This window comes from Coenobita brevimanus, chromosome 55 (assembly GCF_032717465.1).
Source record: "Coenobita brevimanus isolate Jiangsu-jjx chromosome 55, ASM3271746v2, whole genome shotgun sequence".
Lineage (NCBI taxonomy): Eukaryota > Metazoa > Arthropoda > Malacostraca > Decapoda > Coenobitidae > Coenobita > Coenobita brevimanus.
This window is the reverse complement of record NC_137008.1, coordinates 23954202-23977959: the sequence shown is the minus strand read 5'-3', so window position 1 is coordinate 23977959 and position 23758 is coordinate 23954202.

Here is a 23758-nt window from a genome sequence, read left to right as displayed (position 1 = left end):
AAAAGATATCACTTAAAGTAATGGCGAAAGAGATAAAGAACAGGATAAAGATGTAAACTTAACTAGAAATATGTTTATAGGACATGAACGCCACGCCGGAGGTTATCAAGAAAATGAGCTAAACGCAAAATCAAGAAATGTGAGGTCAAGGTCATAAGGAAGGCCAATTTCATCAACGTTTGCACTGGTTGAAATGCCCACACCAATATGTATCTGTGTATGAAGGTTATTTAAGGTATCTTTAACAGTTTTTTTCGGAAATGAGCTAAACGCAAAACGGGATGGAGGGACGGAAGAATGAAAAGACGGAATGGCGGTAGGAGGATATGACCACACTATATGCCCGGGCTATATACAAGGCGGGGCATAAATATAAAGGATAATGTGTTAAGTGGGTACAGGTGTAGTAGAGTGGCAGGCCGCTCCACCTTGCTACATCACGCCTCCTACTCTTTATGGTGATGCTGAGTATGATGGTACTGATGAGGGTGATGCAGGTCAGTTCTGATGATAACCCAACTTCATCACGCCTCCTACATCTTTTATAGCTTGTGAGACACTACAGGAGTACGTAGCAGCACACAGCAAGTATAGATAACAGGAGGCCTATTGACCAATAACAAAGTTATCTGTCTGGGAAGCAATTGATTCTTAAGATTAAACCAACTTGCATGAGAAAAGGAGAGAAGAAACGATGGCTCTTCTCTGCCCACCACACCTTCCGAAGAAGATCAAGAATAAAGCAAAAATAACGTGATTCTTGGAGAGGAAAAAACTGTAATTTTGTATATATATATATAAACTAACAGTAAATCCTATCGTGCCTACAATCTCTATGGGATAATTATTATAATGGTAACAAATATAATGGTAGAATGCATTCACACTTAAGTACAGCAAAGTCTTGTTTTCGTGTTGATACGGATGTGATTAAAACCGTTAAGAGAAATATTCTCAGATGGTTTGACCGCGTGGATATGATAGAGAATGGGAATCTGACTAGAAGAGTGTATTTTTGACTGAGGTGGAGGGGAAGAGTGGGAGGGGAGGACAAAGGATATCATGAAGGGATGGAATGGAATGATGCATGAGTGTATGGGGTGTGGGTTGGAGGGAGGGTAACCATATTACAGAGGACAGGGCGACATGAAGGCGATTTGTTTGTCGCCACTCATTACCTGATTAATGTGTCTGGCTATAGACATAGATGAAAGGCGTTGTCTTTTGTGAGGGTTGCCTTACATGGACACCCACGACAAACGAATTTCCGTAAAGTCGTAACGTAATGAAACCCTTAAAAAAGGGCTGCCACAGCCATAATTTAACTATGTAATGGCCTAAAAAACTTATGTAGGGGTCCAAACCATCACTAGACATTACAGTGTAATTGTTTAAAGTGTTTTTTGAGATGATTTACCACAAAATCTGGTTAAATTATTCCAAAATACAGGTTAAACTGATATATTTTGTGATGTAATATTGTAGTGACCTTAGCCATATTTATAAAGCATCCTTCCACACTGCAGTTTGTGATGCTGTAATACTGTAGCGACTTTTGGTCATATTTATAAAGGATCCTACCTCTTTTTCATTTTGTGATGAACTATGGTGGGGAAGACAAAAGGTGATTATTAAAATCAGAGAGAGAGTAACAAGGAAAATGAGCATCAAAGGAACAATGAAAGAAAAACTAGGAATAGAATATTAGGAAAAAAGAACAAGAAGAGAAATTTTAATTAATATGAACGGCCAAGATTACAGGTTGAACGCAAGACACTTTTGTTGGATTCTCATGCCTCTCCACCTTACTTCACATTGACTCATATTTATCTTGTTGCCTTATTGCTGTTAAATAGGTAAGAAAGGGGAAGACAGCACAATAAGAGTGAATAAAACAGAGAAAGTAAGGAGAAAATGAAAACTAAAGCAAAGAGGGAAAAGAACTGAAAAAAAGATTGATCAAGAAAAGACAGATATGTAAATGACAAAGTGGAATAAAAAGAAACAACCAAAGAGAGGAAGAATGAAAACGAGAGAGAGAGAGAGAGAGAGAGAGAGAGAGAGAGAGAGAGAGAGAGAGAGAGAGAGAGAAAAGGAGGTTCAATGTCAGAGTGAAGGTTTCAACCCGATACAGGTGCAAAAGTCCCAGGCCTCTCCACCCTCCATCGCCTCGCCTGCTACCTCTCTTGAAGCTTGTGATGATTCATTATAATGCCCAGATGTAAGAAGCTGATGATGGTAATGGAGGTGACAGCGATGATGATGTTGGTGATGGTAATGGTAGTGAAGAAGAAGGGCAGCTTTGGTAAGATGTTAATTGTACTCTTATGGATATTAATGCTGATGTGATGATAATGCTGCAGTGGTGATGATGGTCGTGGCGATAATTGCAGTAATATTCAATAACCTTACTTCATCTCGTATCATACCTGTCCGTGAGCTTGTGGTGCTGTTATATAGTGACCAATGAATGAAGAAAAAGAGAAAGTAACTCACTAAAGACGAGAGGAAGTGGGAATGAAAGAAATAATAGGATTCAGATGAAAAAAAAGGAAAAGGAGAGTCAGGGTCATTAAGGAAAGAATCACTGAAGGGAGATAAAAATGACAAAGTAAAACAAAAACGTATTGAAAGGTAAAAAAAAAAATGGATTTGATTAATTAACAAGTAAGATGGAGGAATAGAAGAAGGGAAAGACGAGAAGAAGGAGTAGTTGCAAGGAGAGTGTTAAGGTTACAAGAGGATAAGAAAAAGGCAGAGTATAAGACAGCAGTGGAGGAACGATTGGGCAAATATGAACTGGAGCAGATGGGGGACGTGGAAGGTGTGTGCAGGATATTTACTGAAGAAATATGTGCAGCATGTGATGTGGTGTGTGGGAGGAAGAGAAGACGGACGGGGATGCAAGGAACAGCGTGGTGGACTGAAGAAGTGAGACAGGCTGTGGCACAAAAGAAGAAAGCATACAATGAATGGATGAGAAATAGGAGCGTGGAAGAAGTTGAGAGGCGGAAGAGAGAGTTATATGTAGAAAGAAAGAGAGAGGTGAAAAGATTAGTAAGAGAGAGTAAGAAGAAAGTGGATGAGGAATTTGGAAGGAATTTGAGTGTAAAGTGGAGGTACTGTAAGAAAATGTTCTCGAAAGAGGTGAAGAGAGTAAGACAGGGTGGATGTGAGGTTAGCAGGGGAGTGAAAGATAAAAATGGTAGATTACTAGTGGAGAAGGAAGAAAAAGTGAGCAGATGGAGAGAACACTTTAAGGAATTGTTGAACATACAGGATGGAAGTAATGCGAGTATAAGTGGCTGGGGAATGGCTGGGAGAAGGAGGGAGGTGAGAAGACAGGAAGAAATCTGTTGGATAGAAGTTGTGGAAGCAATGAAGAAAGTTAAATTGGGGAAAGCCCCAGGAATTGATGAAGTGTGTGGTGAAATGCTGAAGCATGGGGGAGAGATTGTAGTAGAATGGATGTGGAAGATATGCAGATTGGCCTGGGAGGAAGGTAGAGTCCCGGAGGATTGGAATTCTGGTATAATTATTCTTTCTTCTTCTTAGTACAATAGGAAAAGTGTATGGTAGGATACTTATTGACAGAGTTAGAGAAAGAACAGAGGAATTAGTTGGAGAAGAACAGGGAGGCTTTAGGAAGGGAAGAAGTTGTATATATCAGATATTCATTCTTAGATCTTTAGTGGAAAAGTTTTTAGAGAAGGGAAAGAAGTTGTATGCGCCTTTCATGAATTTGGAGAAAGCATATGACAGGGTGGATAGACAAGGATTGTGGAAAGTATTAAGAATATATGGAGTAGATGCAAAGTTGTTGAATGCTCTGAAGAGTATGTATGATGGTGCTAAGGCTGCAGTGCGTGTGGATGGTGAACTAAGTGGATTTTTCTCTTTGGAGGTTGGGTTGAAACAGGGATGTGTTGTGTCTCCATGGTTGTTCAATCTCTTCATGGATGGGGTAATAAAAGAGGTACAAGGTAGGGTAGTGGATGTTGGAGTGACCCTGGTGAGAGAGGATAGTGTTTGGAAACTCCCTGTACTGTTTGTTTGCAGATGATACTGTGTTGTTGAGTGAAGACGAAGGGGAGCTGCAAGGCTTGGTGGATGAGTCTGGGATAGTGTGCAAGAAACGGAATCTAAAGGTGAATGTAGGGAAGAGTAAAGTGATGGTCTTTGAGAGAGGTGAAGTCAGTGAATGTACAGCGAGGTTGGATGGTGAGGAACTGGAAAATGTGAGTACGTTTAAGTACTTGGGTAGTGTGATGAGTAAGAATGGAGGTTTGGAGGGTGAAGTGCTAGAAAGGGTACAGCAGGAAAGAAAGGTTGCTGGTTCAATGAAAGCAGTGATAAAAAACAGGGAAGGGAGCATGGAAGTGAAAAAGTTACTACATGACAGTATTGTGATACGAACTCTAACGAATGGAAGAGAAGCTTGGACTGTGTTGGAAGGACACAAGTCAAGAGTGAGAGCAGTGGAAATGAGATATTTAAGAGGAGCCTGTGGAGTCACATGGAAAGACTGGCTGACGGATGAGGATATAAAGGAGCGTTGTGGTGTGGATGTGGATGTGATAGGAAGTGATATGAGGAACACACTGAGGTGGTTTGGCCATGTGGAGAGGATGGAGGGTGAGCGACTGACGAAGAGAGTGTATGTAAGTGAGGTGGAGGGGGGAAGAGGGAGGGGGAGGCCGAGGATGAGATGGAGGGATGGGGTGGAGAGGTATATGATAGAGGGGTGTGTAAGTTGGGAGCAGGGCAGTGAAATGGCGGGGGACAGGAAGACGTGGAGGCGATTTGTTTGTGGCCACCCCAAATGGGATTGAGGCGTCTGGGAATAGATAGATAGATAGATAGATTAATTAGTCAAAATCTTTTTTATTTTGTCTATTCTTTCTTACCAAAAAGAGAGAATGGGGCACAAAATACATGTAGTATGGGCGACAAAGGAAAGAAAAAAATTCTAAACAAGAAACAACAGAAAAGGAACCCATGCTCCTTCTTGGATCGAACTCCAGACACCTTAATTAAAGTCCGGAGATGCTCCACCTTACTTCATCTTGGCTCCTACTTGACTTGTTGCTTTACTGCTGTAATATGGTCAAGAAAAAGGAGTGGAAGGGAAGAGGGATAAAAGAGAGCGAACAATAAAACGAAAAAAGGACGGACATAACGAAATGGGGTAAGAATGGTGAAAAAAAAAAAAAAAGTGGGAGGGCAAAAAAATAAGAAAGGAATAGAAAGATCGAAAATTTTATGGAAAGAAATCCAGGATGGCAAGTTGAAACAAAGGTGACATATTGAAGAATTAAAGAATGTGGGAAAGGAAAAAAAAAGGAGATATAAATGGCAGAGAAGGCTGAATCGGTAGAGAGGGGGGCTGCAGTCCTGATGGGCCCAGGTTCGAATCCTGACTGGGACAGGGAACAGTTTAAGGATTTGAATTTCATAAAAGCAGACTTTCCTGATCTACCAGATAACCCGCCGACATGGCATAAAAGTACCCCCGCTAATACCGATACACCAGTCCTGTATGAGACAGGCCTAGCATGTATTCAATATGGACGGTGGGTGTTAGCGCCGAAGTGGTGACATGTAGAGAGGTGTATGGTATGTAGGAGAACTACTGGGCCTTGAGAGCAGGCTGTGAAGCCTATGCCCAGAAGTCGGACACATAAAAAAAAAAAAATGTAGGTCAAGGAAGTGAGATGATATGTGTGATGCAGAGAATGATTCTGGTAGTGTTGACAATGATGGTGTATGTCAGTGTTCATGACAGTAACCTTACTTCATTTCACCTCCTGCCACATACAGCATGTGCTCCTGTAATATAATGAAGGAAGAAAGGAGCAAGAAAAAGAAAAATGGGAATAATGAGAAATGTATTATTAGGGAAAGAGAGATATACATGGCCAAAGAAAATTGAGTAATCAATAATGCACATGCCAGAGAATCTGGGATAGTAAGGAGAAAGCAAAATAGAATAGGGATGACAATAACATAAAAAAAAGGAATATAAGAAATAAAGAAGAAAGAAGAAAAGAGGAGAATGAACGAAAAAATGAAACAAGAAAGACACACACACACACACACACACACACACACACACACACACGAACATTATTCCTGGATCCGGCCATGCCTAGACCCTTCTCTCTCTCTCTCTCTCTCTCTCTCTCTCTCTCTCTCGAACACTAATCCTGGGTACGGTCTTGCTTAGATCTTTCACTTCTATGACGTATCTATAGAGCCTGGAGCATCTCTGGCAGCGGTTCTGTCCGTCTGTAGCTGACGATTTTTGGATGCCAGACTTTGCACTAGCGTACTGTAGACCTGAGAGGTGAATGAAAAAACACACCACACCACACCACATTATCAGCCTCCCACAACACAGCAGAGCACAGGAATTTTTACAAAACAAACTCAGCCTCCCACACCACTACACACCAATTGCAATAACCGAGGGGCCCTGTAACTACGGCATCTAGTATTTTTGTCCTTGTATATTTCGATCGTACTGCCTCCAGATTATTTTACTTTGTTTTGGAGAGAGGTTTCAAACCTTATACGTTATTATAGCCTTTACTTACCCCTTCACTGCGAGAGGCTTCCCCAGTGCTTAGTAACATCGCCTGGAGGTAGCATTTTATTCAAGCTAAAACACAAGGATTTCGTTCAGATTGAAGACGTAGTAAAAGTGAACGATTATGAAACATTTCCGTTAACTCCTCCTCTAATAACGATACAATTAGATTTCCTTTTTGCACCCTACTGCTGACGATTTGGTGCCGCCGAGAGAGATTGCATCAGTCAATGAGTTATTAAACATTTTGCCTCCATACCTCCCCTTCTCAACTTACAGGCTAAGTCTAAGACACCAGTAAATGTGTGTGTGTGTGGATGAGTATTTTGGTGAGTGAGTCTCCCTGTCTTGGCCACCCCGCCACCCTCTTTGAAAGAGGAAACAGCCTAGGTATATGTCACAAAGGACTTTGTAGTAAACTTGTAGAAAAGTTTTGATGTTTAGTTATATATATATATATTGAACTTGTGGACGAGCGGTTGTTATACTTGAGTAGCTTTGTAAGTAGAAAATCTTCGTTCCCATTTGTCATGCAATGACAGGAGAGGTAAAGATGAGTATAGGACTATTTTTATTTGTCTTGGAAATATTAACAAAGTCTCTCACACACGAGTGACGTTAAGTAGAGTCCCGCGAGCTACCTCCCTGTCTCGCTCTCTCTCTCTCTCTCTCTCTCATGTTGCTAAGCCTTTCTCCCTACTACCTGCCGATTCTATGGCCTGTCTCCTTCTGCCTCTGCTTCCTAAATTCTGGTGTAGCAGGGGTCGTGTCACGTGTGTTACACTGTGGTTGGAAAGTTCTATAAGCCTGTGTGTGAGTATGTGTGTATGTGTGTGTATGGTCACGAGGTGCTGTCGTGTGCCTATAAAGCATTCCTTGAGTTAAGAGTGTGTAAGCATGTTTAGCATTGCTCGATTCTCGCAGACACAATACCTTCTCATCATCTGACTTCCTGCTTCTATCTGTCTCTCTATCAATCTATTTATCTATTTATCTATTATGATTTGTAATTATAATATGGAGACCTGACATTGCTCGGCTGCGCAGCTGAAGGTCCTCCAACAGCAATTATCATTGACATATGCTAATCTATTAGTACATAATATTGATTATAATATTGTATACATATAATATTCATAGTAAATTGCAATGATCAAGTAATATTACATTTTAAACAAGTTGTATACATAATTGAATAAATGCAATGGTTGTTGTATGACATTTTGTAAGATGTGTATGTATAATAGACATACGCATATAATTGTGCAATGGTAATACTGCTAGGCTATTACATTACATATTGAGTTATCCCTTTAGTAATGTCAAATATTTCACCTAACTTGTATGATGATTCTGGTAATACAGAATTGTGGTAATACATAATTGTAACATTGTGAATTGTTACATAATTGTATTGTAATTGTTACATTGTAGTAATACATAATTGTAACATTTTATGAATTGTTACATAATATTGTGGTAATGCATAATTGTGTTGGCCTTATAATTGTAGTTACATTTTGTTAATGCAACTGTTACATAATTGTGTTGGCCTTAGAATTGTAGTTAAAGTTACATAAAAGTTACATCTTGTTAATGCAACTGTTACATAACTGTTACATATTGTTTGTAGTTACATAATTGTAGTTAAAGTTACATAAAAGTTACATCTTGTTAATGCAACTGTTGCATAATTGTTAACATATTGTTTGTAGTTACATAATTGTAGTTTAAGTTACATAAAAGTTACATCTTGTTAATGGAACTGTTACATAATTGTACATATTGTTTGTAGTTACATAATTGTAGTTGAAGTTACATAAAAGTTACATCTTGTTAATGCAACTGTTGCATAATTGTTAACATATTGTTTGTAGTTACATAATTGTAGTTAAAGTTACATAAAAGTTACATCTTGTTAATGGAACTGTTACATAATTGTACATATTGTTTGTAGTTACATAATTGTAGTTGAAGTTACATAAAAGTTACATCTTGTTAATGCAACTGTTACATAACTGTTACATATTGCTTGTAGTTACATAATTGTAGCAAGTGTAACATAATGCAATCGTTTGCCGTTACATAATTGTTACATATCGTTTGTAGTTACATAATTATAGTATGAAGACCTGACATTGCTTTGAATCCGGTCATGCTGCGGTCGATGATATGATGTGCCATGCCACTAGTTTGTGGAGACAACAATTTGCTTTTTATTTCACTTATAGAAGGAGTTTATGTGGTATTTTGGCATTTGTAGTAACAGTTATACTTATTTTCATTTGTTTGTTATGTGATCTTACTCTATTTCTTTTTCTTTCTTTTCTTCTTTTTTTTTTTTGTATGTATTGATTTTCTATAGTTTGTTTTTCTTCGTTTGTCTACGCTTTTTCTGTGTTGTTCATGGTTGCATAATTACTGGCTAATTTCCTAGGGACCCTTTTTTAAGGTTTAGTTTATATTTCACAGATATTACTGAAAATGATATTATATAGCCCCATATTTTGTTATTTTATATAAAAAAATATATACACTATATACAGTATTAACTATATACACTGACTTGTTCTTCACTTGTACCTATCGTGGGCAATATATGTGTCAGCACTGTGTGGAAATCATTGTCTTCACGATTGTGTGGAAGATGTTCATTCTTGCTAACGTCATTTGTGTTGACCTTTTTTTTTTTTCTTTTCTGGTTTTCCTTGTAACTTAATTTATCTGTTTCCATTAGGTAGCTTTAATAAGTGTTTAATACAGTTTTTTTAATCGCTTACTGAGTAACTGTGATCGTATATTTTCTTTATCACTTTGTAGATGTAATAATGTATAGCTGTATGTATGAAACACGTATTTTATAGGTATAAATGGTAACACTCGTTGGTAGTAAATAAATGCTATAATAAATGAATGAATATATACAGTGTAGAATATTTATTCTTGGTGATTATTTAGTAATTGAATTATGAAGATAACTGAAGTAGGTATATGTATTTAAGTTGTAACTATGCAGCAGGTTTTATATGTTTGTGCAAAATGTGTTGTCTATCACTGTGTATCGTATGAATGAAGTAACTATGTAACTCACTAATTTTTTACCGTAGTGGAAATGGTGTTAGTGATGGTGCAGGTGGTGTGTTGACCGACGTGGCGTATTTTCAGCAAGCACGCATGATGACGTCGACTTCCCACACTGGTAGCTGTGGTGAGTGAATGAGTAGCGATGAGTAACTTGAGTGAAGATGAGTGAGTAGGATGAGTTGTGAAAATGGACTTAGTATTTGCTTCGTCGTCTTGACTTCTTCACTCCTGCGTCAGCAGTGGAGGTTGGGTGGATGTAGCAGAGAGAGAAGGGTGAGGTCTGGTGGTTGTGAGTTGTGTCGTATCTCACACTTCGTTCGTTTGTTTTGTTTTTTCTTTCTTGATGTATTCTCGGTCCTTTCCTCTTGTGATTTACTCGTTGTGGGATGAAGACTGCCGCTACTTGTAGGTGCGTGTAGAAGATTATACAGACGACTCGTAGAGTTGTTACTTGTAGTTGATTGTAGATGGTTGTAGTTCGTTGGTTCGTCGTTGAAATTGCAAGATTGTTTGTATCAATATTTTGTTAAACTACTGGCAAGACGTCGTGTGATCACTTCTAAATCAGCGTGATGACCGTGGAGACGGAGGGGGGGTTGGAGAGAATACTGTCAGGAGCTGGTTGTGAGTTGTTGGTTATGAGAGGTATTTTTTGTTTTCAATCTTGATATTTTGTAGGAATTCACTGTTGATTCGTAGACGAGGTCCGTATACGTTCGTTGCTAACCAAATGTCATAAAAAGACCTCTGCTACCAAATGTCACAAAGGACTTTGTAGTAAACTTGTAGAGAAGTTTTGATGTTTAGTTATATATTTGTTGAACTTGTGGACGAGCGGTTGTTATACTTGAGTAGCTTTGTAAGTAGAAAATCTTCGTTCCCATATGTCATGCAATGACAGGAGAGGTAAAGATGAGTATGGGACTATTTTCATTTGTCTTGGAAATATTAACAAAGTCTCTCACACACGAGTGAAGTTAAGTAGAGTCCCGCGAGCTACCTCCCTCCCTCTCTCTCTCTCTCTCTCTCTCTCTCTCTCTCTCATGTTGCTAAGCCTTTCTCCCTACTACCTGCCGATTCTATGGCCTGTCTCCTTCTGCCTCTGCTTCCTAAATTCTGGTGTAGCAGGGGTCGTGTCACATGTGTTACACTGTGGTTGGAAAGTTCTATAAGCCTGTGTGTGAGTATGTGTGTATGTGTGTGTATGGTCACGAGGCGCTGTCGTGTGCCTATAAAGCATTCCTTGAGTTAAGAGTGTGTAAGCATGTTTAGCATTGCTCGATTCTCGCAGACACAATACCTTCTCATCATCTGACTTCCTGCTTCTATCTGTCTCTCTATCAATCTATTTATCTATTTATCTATTATGATTTGTAATTATAATATGGAGACCTGACATATATAGATAGATAGACCTCTGTTTATATCAGCAATATGGGGAAAGCTGTGTATATCTTTTACCTCAGTTGTTTACATCCATCACAACACTGCCGCTGCCTGCATCCTCTCCCACGGTTAGAGGGTGAGTGACGTGATTCGTAGTTTCACTGGGGTCCCTTTACTGCAGGAGTGAGAGAATGACCCGAGAAGCCACGTACTAAGTATTGTTCGTCTGCTTTTTATTATATTTTGAATATACCCAAACCTCACCATAACTTCTTCAGTACGATGGCCTCCTTTTATGCTATTCTTCCAACCCTCACGTGATTTTATTTACCTGAGGAAAGACTTACTAATCTTGAAATAATTGTTGTGACTTTCATTTACTCCTGTACTAATTAAATGGGTGTCTTTCCCAGCTGAATACAACCGTCTTACAGAGCAGGAGTAAGAATATATAAAGGAAATAAGTCATGCAACTCAAGGGACTGAAAGGAAATATCTTTGAATAATGTTATAATTATCGTATCCCTTTAGGTCTGCTGGTCACACATCAAAGCCTCCACTACGATTACGTCATATTTGTAGTAATCCTGCCATCAGTGCTGTAGGCCCTGGAAAAAGAAAGAAATGCGGCTATGGTTCATCAGACATTGGATTAATTCTTTATTTTCCTTGTTTTATACTCACAGACTTACCACACCCTTTGACAGTAGCTGCCTAACATTGGCCAACCGGTCCATTATGATGATGATCATCATCATCATCATGATACCATCGTAAAATTGAATGTACTTCATTCCTTAAAATCATCACACAAATACTTGTACCGTATTCCATATCTGATTTTACTCCATAGTTTATTTTATTGTTATCATATGGTTAAGAAGATAGAGATAAAACATGAAGTAAAAAAAGGCGAGAAAGGAAGAAATGTGACAAAAATGATGTGCAGAACGATAGGAGAAATTAGAACAGAAATGACAAAAAGAAAAGGGAGGGGACGAAAGTAAAATACAGGCCAGCTGCGACGGAGAGACATAAAAAAGAAACAAAACTTCAAATAAAGGAGAGAGAAAGACAAAATATTATAAAGAAGATTAAGTGCAATTTAAATAGCATAACTAAAAAAACAGAATTAATAAAGTAAATGCAAAAGAATGGGCGATAGATAGCTGAAAGCAAAAAGGAAAATGGGGTGAAAGGAATAGACAGAGGAGAAAGGAGTAATGAGATGAAAGCAGAATGAAAGAGGAGAAAGGAGAGACCAAAAGAAAGGAAAAAAAAAATACAGAGTAAAACAAGAAAAATGTAGGAAAGTAAAAAAAAAAAGATGTAAATAAAGGAACCTTGTCAGAAGAACGGGTCGAACTCGGGACACCTTTGTCAGAGTCCCAGGCCGATCTACCTTACTTCACCTTGGCTCCTACGTCTCATGTTGTTGTATCGCGGTAATATAGTGAAGACAGGAAGTAGAGAGAGAAAGACAAGGGGAATAAAGGGGAAAAAGGATAAATTAATAAAGCAAAAAAACAGGAAAGAATGGAAAGGAAACTGGAAGGAAGAAAAGGAGATATAACGACAAACAGGAAGAAGTAGAAAGAAAATGGAAAATGAAGAAACAAGGAAGAAAAGGAGGAGCAAACGAAAGGAAGCGTGAAATAAAGGAGAAGTAAAGGATGAATCGGGGAGAGAATGAAAATAAGGTATAAATGATGAATGTGTTAAATCGATACACCTATAGTAAAGTCCCGAGGGGTTACACTTTACTTTATCTCGCCTCCTACCTATCATGTACCTTGTGATGCTGTAATATAGTGATGATTTTAATACAATAAAGCTGTCTTTGGTGGTGGTAATGAAGATGATGATGATGATGATGATGATGTTTACAGTGATGTGGTGGTGTTAGTACTGGTGAAGATGATTTAGGTGAATTTTGTTGCCTGTAATGATAATTATGTAAATGATGATGTTCACAGGGGTGGAAAAGGGAGCAGTGTTGTTTAGTGGTGGTGGGTGAGATTGTGGTGGTGGTGATGATGATGATGATGATATACAGCAAGTAATAACTGATGGTAATAAAGTTACTTCATCTCACTTCCAGCATTTCTTCTAGCTTCTGGTGCATCATTATGGAGAAAGGGAATAGGAAGACAAAGAAAGAAATGAATAAAAGATAGAAACGAGAAATCTCAAAATAACAGAACAATAAATTAATATATTTTGAAGGCAAAATTGAAAGTGTAATAAAAATACGAAAGAATGGGGGACATACAGGAGACAGTAAAAGGTGAATGATTATAAATAAAGAAGGGAAAAGGAATAAAAAATATGAAAAACACGAGTACGAAAAAACAGGAAACAAAAGGAGATGGACGAGGGAATGAAAACAAGAGACGAAGGAGACTAAAAGGAAAAAAAAAAGGACAAGAGAATGAAAAGTAAAGGGATTAGGAAGAAGAGTCAAAAGGAACCCTGACTGAGCTGAGGTTCTGACTCCCAACGCCTTTATTAGAATCTCAGGACGTTCCTTCTACATCACTTCTACTTCTGTTGCTTTATTGCTGTAATATATTGAAGAAGCACAACAGAAAATAATATAGGAAAAGAATAAGAAAACAAGAAAAAGAATGAATGAAAGAACCCGAAGAGACAGTGAATGGAAATGAAAAAGGAAAAGGGGAAACAAGAAAGGACATGACAGGAGAAACGAAGGGGAACATAGAAGTAAATTGAGAAAACTGGAATAAAAGAGAAGGGGAATGAAGCAACACCTGTAATATAGGAGAGGGAAAGAATGTAAGATAGAAAAAAAAAAGAAAAAAAAAGAAAATGAAGCATAAACGGTAATGTGTCAATTCCGTTTACCTGCACTAGAGTCCCAGGCAGCTTCACCTTACTTCATCTTGCCTCCTAATTCATCTGTAGCTTATAATACGGTAATGGAGAGAGACAGAAAAAAATAGTAAAGATAACCCAAAAGGTGAAGATGGGAAAGGAAAAAGCAAAAGACAGAGATACAGGAAAAAGTGGATAAAGAAATACGAAAGGCAGGAAAGAATGGAAACGACCACTGTAACGACAGAAAGCGAATGATAGGAATGAGAAAAGAAATGAAGTGAGACTGTGAAAAATTAAGGAATGAATACAGTGAAGAAAAAAAAAATGAGTAAAAATGAGAATAAATACTAGGATATCGAAAGCACAAATTATAAGAAACTGGAATGATGAGAAGATAACAAAGGCGACAGGATTAAGAAATTAGGATGGGAGCAGAAAGAAAGGAAATAATGAAAGAACAGAAAAAGGGAAAAAAGAAGGAAAATTGGAAGATTAAAAAAATGTGAATAGATAAAAAATTAAAGTAAAAAGAAGCCCTTGAGTGGGTGTGGGTAGAACTAGAGAAACCTTTGTTGGAATCTCAGGTCGCTCCACCTTATTTCACCTTGGCTCCTACTTGCCTTGCTGTTTTATTGCTGTAATATAGTGAAGAAAGGAGAGAGAGAGAGAGAGAGAGAGAGAGAGAGTCCTTGAATAGGTAAAATGGAGACGGTACTGAGGCGGTATACTTAACCTTTCCCGCCTAATGTCTACCTGTATATATATATATATATATATATATATATATATATATATATATATATATATATATATATATATATATATATAAAGAGAGAGAGAGAGAGAGAGAGAGAGAGAGTACACAGATCAAAAAGCAAAGAAATGATCTATCTATAGCCATACGCCACAATCCCGTAAAGGCATTGTTTGTCTTTGAGTTAGTTGTTTAACGGGAATGGCCGCTAACCCTCCACCAACCCACTTGTTGACACGTAAGGAAAACATATGTGTTGGTTATATGGTTACCATCCAGCGACGTTAATGATGTCCTGATTTACAGGAAACTATTTGGTTTGTTTCTCAATATAAGCCACCTGAAAGAAGAAAGATGTGTACTAGAAAGTGACGGGAAGATGGGAGAAATATAAAGAGTGAATGGAAGACGTCGATAAAAATGATAAATGTTAAGGAAGAGGTAGGCTGCACATCAAGTGAGTGGATGAAGGTCGCCACGACGTACCACAAATATACAAATACACTGATATATAATTGGAGGTAGGACAGTGCTCTACTGATTGAACCCCAACGCCCACCGTCCAGCTGGGGTCGATCTATCTCGGTCTTCGCCTCCAGCTTACCACTTCTGCAGCTTGTCTCTTATTGTGCATATATTACCATATTCTTGCTTTATTATCCTCTCTTTATTATACTTTCTGCATCATACTCTTCTATACAATCTCTTATCATGGCTCATATTATACTTTTCATCATACTCACTCTTTCCTATACCTTTCCTTATGATACTGTCTTTATCATATTCATTTAACATTCTTTATCAAACTATCTGCATTATACCTATTTCTGTCAAACTCTATTGTGCAAGGCTTTCATCATACTCTCCCTTACTATATTTCTGTCTCTGTGTTATATTCTCTTTATTTCACTTCCTTCACAGCTCTAGTATCCTGTTCCAGCTGCCGCCAAACGATTGTATTCAGTTCAGAGTGAGTCATGGCAGCCTGAGAATCAACTTACATTTTCTGAGTTGGCTTGGAGAACATACTAATGACACGAATATGAGAGAGAAAGAAACAAGGAAAGAGAAACAAGACAAATATAAGTAAAGATGAGGATATATAATAGGAGATGGAAAAGAGAAATTAAAAGAAAATAGGAGGAAGAGATGATGAAGGTTAAAGCATTTAGAGAAACGAAACGAGAGGAAAGAAAAGATGAAAGTAACAAAGAATAAGCAGAAAAGAGGACAGAGAAAGACAATTAAAAAAATGAAATGGGGAAAAGAAAATAATAAAATAACAAAAAGTGGTGCCAAAGCCCAGCCAACCCGTCCCCGGCAGTTATTTTAGTGCTGACGTATCAACACAACAGGATATCTAGTTAAATATGTCACATATCAGATTTGTGGTAAATCGCGTGAAAATTGACGAATTTATTCCCATTTGAAATTTCAGGCCCGACCCACCTGACATTCATCCCCCAACCGCTAACTGGAGGGTGACCTTCTGATATAACGAGGCATGTTATAGGATGCAGCTCTGAAACGTCGATATCACGAATTTGAAAGGAGTTATGGCGACAAACCTTTGTATTTATTTATTTACTTTTTTTATCCTACAGCCTCGGCCTTGGCCCAGTTTGGCGCAAAATATAATCAGGGGATCAGAAGATCATACCCCATTATCCATGTACTTTTAGTCATAATCGCATCATTAGTTTTCGTGTAAAGTTGTTAACGGAGAGGAAAAAAAAATGAAATAAATAAATAAAAAAGACAGACAAATCGAGTGGAAATAATACCCGTCCTTGAGCCGCGCCGACAAAGATAAGTAAAAAGAAGCCAGTTTGACGATTTGGGGCCGAACTACTGAAACCTTTGTTAGAATCTCAGGACGCTTCACCCTACTTCACCTTGGCTTCTACTTGTCTTCTTGCTTATTGCTGTAATATAGCGAAGGAGGGAAGGAAGGAAGGGTGGAGAGAGAGAGAGAGAGAGAGAGAGAGAGAGAGAGAGAGAGAGAGAGAGAGAGAGAGAGAGAGAGAGAGAGAGAGAGAGAGAGAGAGAGAGAGAGAGAGAGAGAGAGAGAGAGAGAGAGAGAGAGAGAGAGAGAGAGAGAGAGAGAGAGTAAAATATTGAAAAGGGAAAGCAAGAAAGAAAGGCAATGGAATGGAGAAAGGAGACACAAGGAAAAGGAGAGAGAAACGTATGGATAAAACGGAAATCTAGAAATAAAAAATATGACTTTACGTAATGGGAAAGAGATAAAGAACAAGATAAAGAAGTAAACTAAGACTAAAAGGTCAAGGTGTTAAGTGGGTACAGGTGTAGTAGAGTGGCAGGCCGCTCCACCTTGCTACATCACGCCTCCTACTCTTTATGGTGATGCTGAGTATGATGGTACTGATGAGGGTGATGCAGGTCAGTTCTGACGATAACCCAACTTCACGCCTCCTACATCTTTTATAGCTTGTGAGACAATACAGGAGTACGTAGCAGCACACAGCAAGTACAGATAATAGGAGGCCTATTGACCCATAACGAGGTTATCTGTTAGGGAAGCAATCGATTCTAAAGATATCATCAAAGTGTATGAGTAAAGGAGAGTAGACAGGACGACTCTCTTGTGCCTACCCCAGCCTTCAGATAGCTGCAAGAAAAAGAAAAAAATACCAATATGATTGTAAGAAAGGACAAACGTCTAAGTTTTTATAGATTAAAAAAATAAAAGTAAACACTCTTGTGTCTGCAATCTCTAATCTATAATTCTTAAAGTAAGAAATTATTATATCCAAGAATGATTTCATATTTAAGTACAGCAAAGTCTTGTTTTGGTACTAATGTTAATGTGATTGAACACGTGAAAAGGAATAGTCTGAGATTGTTTGACCACATGGAATGGATGGAGAACGATAAACTGCCCAGAAGAGTGTATGAGACTGAGGTGGAGGGAGAGAATTGAAGAGAAAGATTAAGGATATGATGAAGGGACAGAGTAGAATGATGTGTGATAGAAAGTGGACTGAGTTGGAAGGAGGGCAACCAAATAACAGAGGTCTGGGCGACATGAAGGCGATTTGTTTGTGGGCATCCCTTACGGGATTAATGTGTCTGACTATAAACAAAGATAAAAGGCGCCGTCTTTGGTGGGGGTTAAGCTACATGAACACCCACGAGAAACGATTTTCCGTGAAGTAATGAAACCCTAACATACGGGTTGGCACGACCATAATCTAATTATGCAATGACCTAAAAACCCTTTGTAGTGACCCAAAGCATCACCAGACATTACAATTGTCGTGTCGAAAGTGTATTTTGAGATGAATTATCAACAAATTTGGTTAAATTATGTCAAAATACTGCTTAAACTAGTGTATTTTGGGATGATATATTGCAGCGGCTTTTGTCCTATTTTTAAAGGATCTTTCCAGTCTCTGCAGTATTTGGTGCTCTAATACTGAAGAGAATTTATAAATGACCCTACCCTTTTTGCATTTTGTGATGGAATAATGTATAGAAGAAAAGGGTCATAGAATGAAGGATTGGAGAACAGAAAACAAAAAGAATGTCAATGGCAAGTGGAAAGAAAATTTAGGAACGAAAAAAGAGACGAAAAATAAAAATGAACCACCAGGAGTGCACATTGAACACAAGACACTTGTTGGATTCTCAGGCGGCTCCATCTTACTTTACCTTGACTCCTACTTCTTTTGTTGCCTTATTGCTGTTACATAGCTATGAGAGGGTATGTAAGAACAATTGGAATGAATAAAACAGAGAATGTAAAGAAAGAATGAAAACTAACGCAGAGGAGGAAAATATTAGAACTGAAAAAAAAGATTGAAAAAGGAAAGACAGTTAGGTAAATAATAAGTGTGGAATAAAGAAAAAGACAGACAAAGAGAAAGGAAGAATGAAAAAGAGAACAAGAGAAAAGAGGGAAATTAGTAAAAGGAGGTTCATTGTCGGGGTAAAGGTATTAAGGTGTAGTCGAGTCTCAGGCCGCTCCACCTTACTTCACCTCGCCTTCTACCTCTCTTGTAGCTTGTGATGATGCAGTTTAATGCGCATATCTAAGAAGCTGATGAGGGTAATGGGGGTGATGATGATGATGATGATGATGATGATGGAAGAGATCAAGTTTGATATGATGTTAATTGTATGGATATTGATGATGGTGATAATGATGATAATGGTGTAGTGGTGGTAAGTAATGCTGGTGATGGTGACGGTGGTGATGTTGGTGATATACAACATCTTAGTACTGATGATGATAACCTTACTTCATTTCGTCCTGTCTGGTAGAATGCTGTAATATAGTGGACAATGAAGGATGAACGAAAGAGAAACTAAAGAAGTAAAGATGAAAGGAAATGAGAAAGAAAAAAACAGTTCGAATAAGAAGTAAACGAAAAGAAAAGGAGTCAGAATTAATAAGGAAAAGACCAACTGAAGGGAGATAGAAAGGACAAAGTAAAACACAACAAACAATGAGAAGAATATAGAAAGAACAGAGGAAAAGTCTTTGTTGCATAATTATAAAAAACATTTTAATTTGTTTTCTGTCTCTTCTTTCTTACTACAAGGAGAGGATGGCAAAAATAATGTAAGGAGCATAGGCGAAAAAGGAAAGAATAAGAAATATCCTATAAACAAGAAAAAACAAAAAAGGAACCGACCTTCTTCTCGCGGTCGAACTCCAGACACCTTTATTTGAGTCCCAGGCCGCTCGACCTTACTTCACCGTGGCTTCTACTTCCTTTGTTGCTTTATTGCTGTAATATTGTGAAGAAAAAGGAAAAGAACGGAACAGGAAAGAAGAGCGGGAACAATGACAGTAGAAAAATACAGAAGGAATGAAATGGGGAAAGAAAGTTGAAAAAAGAGAAGAATGGGCTTAAAAGTAAGAAAGGTAAAAGGAGATGGATAATTTGATAGAAAGAAGAATAGGAAAACAAGAATGAAACAAAGGTGAAATACAGAAGTAATAATGAATGGAGGAAGGAGTGAAAATGAGGTATTAATGGTTGAGGTGGACAATGATGATGATCATCATCATGATAGTGATGATGAAATGAAATGGTATTCGTGCTGGTGATGATGATGGTGATGATGATGTAGGTCAGAGTTCATGACATTAACCTTACTTCATTTCACATCCAAATCTTATAGCCTGTGCTCCTGTAGTATAATGGATGAAGAAAGGAGGAAGAAAGAGAAAGAACAGTGGAAATATTGAGTAAAGATACTAATATGGTGAGAAAGAAAAAAAAAATTAGTTAATCTGTGAAGCAAATGCTAGAGAATCGGATATAGTAAGGATATGACATAAAGGAGAAGGGTATGAAAACAACATAGATGAATGGATTAAATACAAAGAAGAAAGGAGAAAACTGGAGAAAGAAAATCACACACACACACACATACACACAGGCTAGCGTCCGATTAAAGATAGTTGTATAGATAGCTGTATAGATAAATAGAGGAAGAGAGAAAAGAAGCGAGTTACCGAAGACAAGGCTGAAACTCAGTACATTATTTTGTAGTAGAGTCTCAGGCCGCTCCAGCTTACTTCATCTCTCCTCCTACCTATCTTGTAGCTTGTGATTCTGTAGCTAATGGTTGTGGTGCTGAAGATCAGGTGATGATGATAATGATAATGATTATTATGATAATGATGACTGCAATAGTGATGTTTAAGGATTATTTTGATATTATTAACATTCACTGGTGATGGTAGTGATAATAATAATGAAAAAGGTGATATGAAGATATGATGATGTATATCTGAGTATAATGGTGATGATAAAGGTAATGTTGGTTAGTTTTAATGATATCCTAGTTTCATCCTACCTCTTTGGTAGCTTATGATGATGTACACAGGAGTACATAGGAAGTACAGATACAGGAGGCCTATTGGCCCATAACCAGTGTTATACGTACTACTGGCTCAAAGTAATGTCACTATCGCTACCACTACTTGCATCATAATGTACTGTCACTTCCACTACAGCTACCTTTTTACAAAACTAGTCCACTAGCGCTACTCTAGTGGCTGGCGCTACTTTAAATACAAATAGATTTATTCAGATAATATTTGTGCAATAATTGTATAGCGGTACTTGGTACTGATGCTTATATCAGAAAGCACATCCCTGATGCAACTTAGGGCTTTCATTTACTCAAACTTAATCAACACATTTATTGTATATTAATTGCATTCACAAAAAATACACGCACATTAAAAAATAAATAATCCTCGTGATAATACATTAGTTTCTTCATGAGCAAATTTAACTTTATCCAGTTAAATAGGCAACATATCAGGGATATACGTAACATCCGTAACCGCTAATGTAGCTAGTGATGCTGGTGTTAACTGTGGCGGTGATAATGGTGATGGTGAGGTTCGTAGTGGTGAAAGTGATGGTGATTGTGCTATAGGTTAGTGTTGATGATAATTGTTTTGGATGGTGGTGGTGGTGATGGTAATGATGATGGTGGTGATGTATAGTAGAATAGTAGTGATGATAACCTTATTTCATCTAACCTCCTGCTTCTCTTGTAGCTAATTATGGAATGGGGAAAGAAAGGAGTGCGAACGAAGAATATAACAGGAAAAAGAAAGTCACCGAAGATGGAATGATATGGAAAAATGGAAAAAATAAAATAAAATAAGAAAAAAAAAAAAGAAGTGACAAACAATCATAGATGCAAAGAAAAAGCTGAAAACAAAATAGGGTAAAAAGAAGAAAGAAATGAGAAAGGAACAGAAATTTAGCAAAGAGAAAGCAAGAAGGAAAGAAAGAAAAAGCTTAGGAAAGGATAAAAACAAACAGGAATTTTACCCGGAGAAGGGAGAAGGGAAAGGAAATGAGAGAGAGAGAGAGAGAGAGAGAGAGAGAGAGAGAGAGAGAGAGAGAGAGAGAGAGAGAGAGAGAGAGAGAGAGAGAGAGAGAGAGAGGAAAACAAAAGAGCTTCCCTTAAACCTGGGTCGAAGTAGAGACACCTTTGTTAGAATCTCACCCGCTTCACCTTACTTCACCTTGGCTCCTATTTCTGTATTTATTTTATTGTTTTCGCATGGTTGAGAAAAGAGAAAGAAAGAAAAGGAAAGAAAAAGAGACGAGAAAAGAAATAAAAATTACAAAAATGAAGAGTAGAACAACATCAAGGATAAAGAAAAAAGAAGGTAGTTTAAGAAAGAGGGTAAATGAGAAAGAGATAGAAGCAGAGAAGAACAAGAGTAAAGCAAAACGTGAAATTAATGAGTAAGAAGAGAAATATATATGAAAATAACGAAAATTAGGCACCATATGAATAGTAAAATTATAACCCTCATCTCGCCTCTTACCTCTCTTGTAGCTTGTGATGCCGTAATACAGTGGGGAGAGGAAAAAAAAAAAGAAAGAGAAGAAAGGATGGGGAAAAAGAGAGAAATAAGAAAAAATAAAATAAGATGAAAATATGAGAGAATTAATGAAGTAAATGACAAAGAATGGGAGACAGAAAAAAGAAAGCTAAAAGCAAAAGGGGAAGAAAAAATACAAAGAGAAGAAAGGAATGTAGAAGAAAGGAAAAACAAAGGGAAGAGAAAGAAAACAAAAGGAAAGCAAGAAAAGAGAACATAAGAGGAATATGCAAAAAGGGCAATAAAAAAATATCCATCCATCCATCGTCCAATCCTACGTTGCCCCATGAGGAGCGTAGGAGCCCGGGGCTATGCAAGTTGGTCCTGACATTTAAGATGAGAGTGACCAGCCTCACTTATCCCTGAGTGGTATTACGTGAGCAATAAACGCCAATCACCCCTTGGATATAAACCTGCACCGGCTCAATCCGATTGGAGCTCCTTAATTACCGACTAAACCACCAGGCGCCTAAAAAAAAAAAAAAAAACTATATAAATAAAGGAACCAATGGGCCGTAGTGGGTCGAACTTGGGATACGTTTATCAGAGTCCCAGGCCGCTCCACATTATTTCACCTTGGTTCCTACGTCTCTTGTTATATTGCTGTAATATAGTCAAGAAAGGAAGATGATTGCAAGACAGGGAGAATAAATCAAATGGAGAAAAATTCAACAACATAAAGAGGCAGAAGGAATGAAAACGAGAAGGAAAGAAGGAAAGAAGGAAATGGAAGGGAAACGACAAACGAAAAAGAAATAGAAAGGAAAAGAAAATGAAAACGGTAAAAAGAATGGAAGAAAAGGAGGATGAAATGAAAGGAAGCGTGAAAAAAAGGTTAAGGAAATGATTAAAGGGTGAGAGAAAGAAGGTAAGGATTAAATGGTAAAGGTGTTAAATCAGTACACATATAGGTAAGTCCAAGGTCGTTGCACCTTACTTTATCTCGCCTCCTAACTCTCTTGTACTTTTTATGATGCTGTAGTATAGTAATGATTTTAATTTATTATAGTTGACTGTTGTGGTGGTAATGATGGTGATGGTGATTACAGTGGTGGTGGTGGTGTTATTATTGTTGAATATGATTTAGAATTTTGATGGTGGTAATGAATATTGTACAGATAATTATTATGACGTAAATAATGTTGGAAAAGGGAGTTATGTTGTTGTTATTATGGTGTTGTTGATGTCCACGAAAACGGAACCCCCCAAGGTAGTTTTTTGAGCCCCTACCTCTTCAACATACTCATGGGTGAGCTCCTAAACATACCCCAGCGACCAGGGGTAAAGATCCTTTGCTATACTGATGACCTACAGGGCCAGATAATGAGCACAATTGTCAGTATACCCTACAGCTTATCTATGGGCGATATCAGGAGTTGGGGCTAAAGAATAATCCCTGCAAGTCAAACACCATCGTTTTTAAAATACCAGACCCTAAGCACCCACTCTTCATCCAAGGTACAGAGCTTGAGTGGGTCTCCAGCCACCAGTACTTAGGTATCTGATTTGATAAGAAGCTGTCCATTGATGCACAGGCAAGGTTCCTGCGGGAAAGAGGCGCTACTAGGACCAGGGTCATGAGATCCATCACAAGCCTGACTATTCCGCCCCACGTCTTGTAACTCTCGGCGAACATCTGTCAGCCAGATTGGAGGTAATACAAAACAATGCACTCCAACTTACTTGGTGCCCCCATGTGGACAAAACTGTGCAA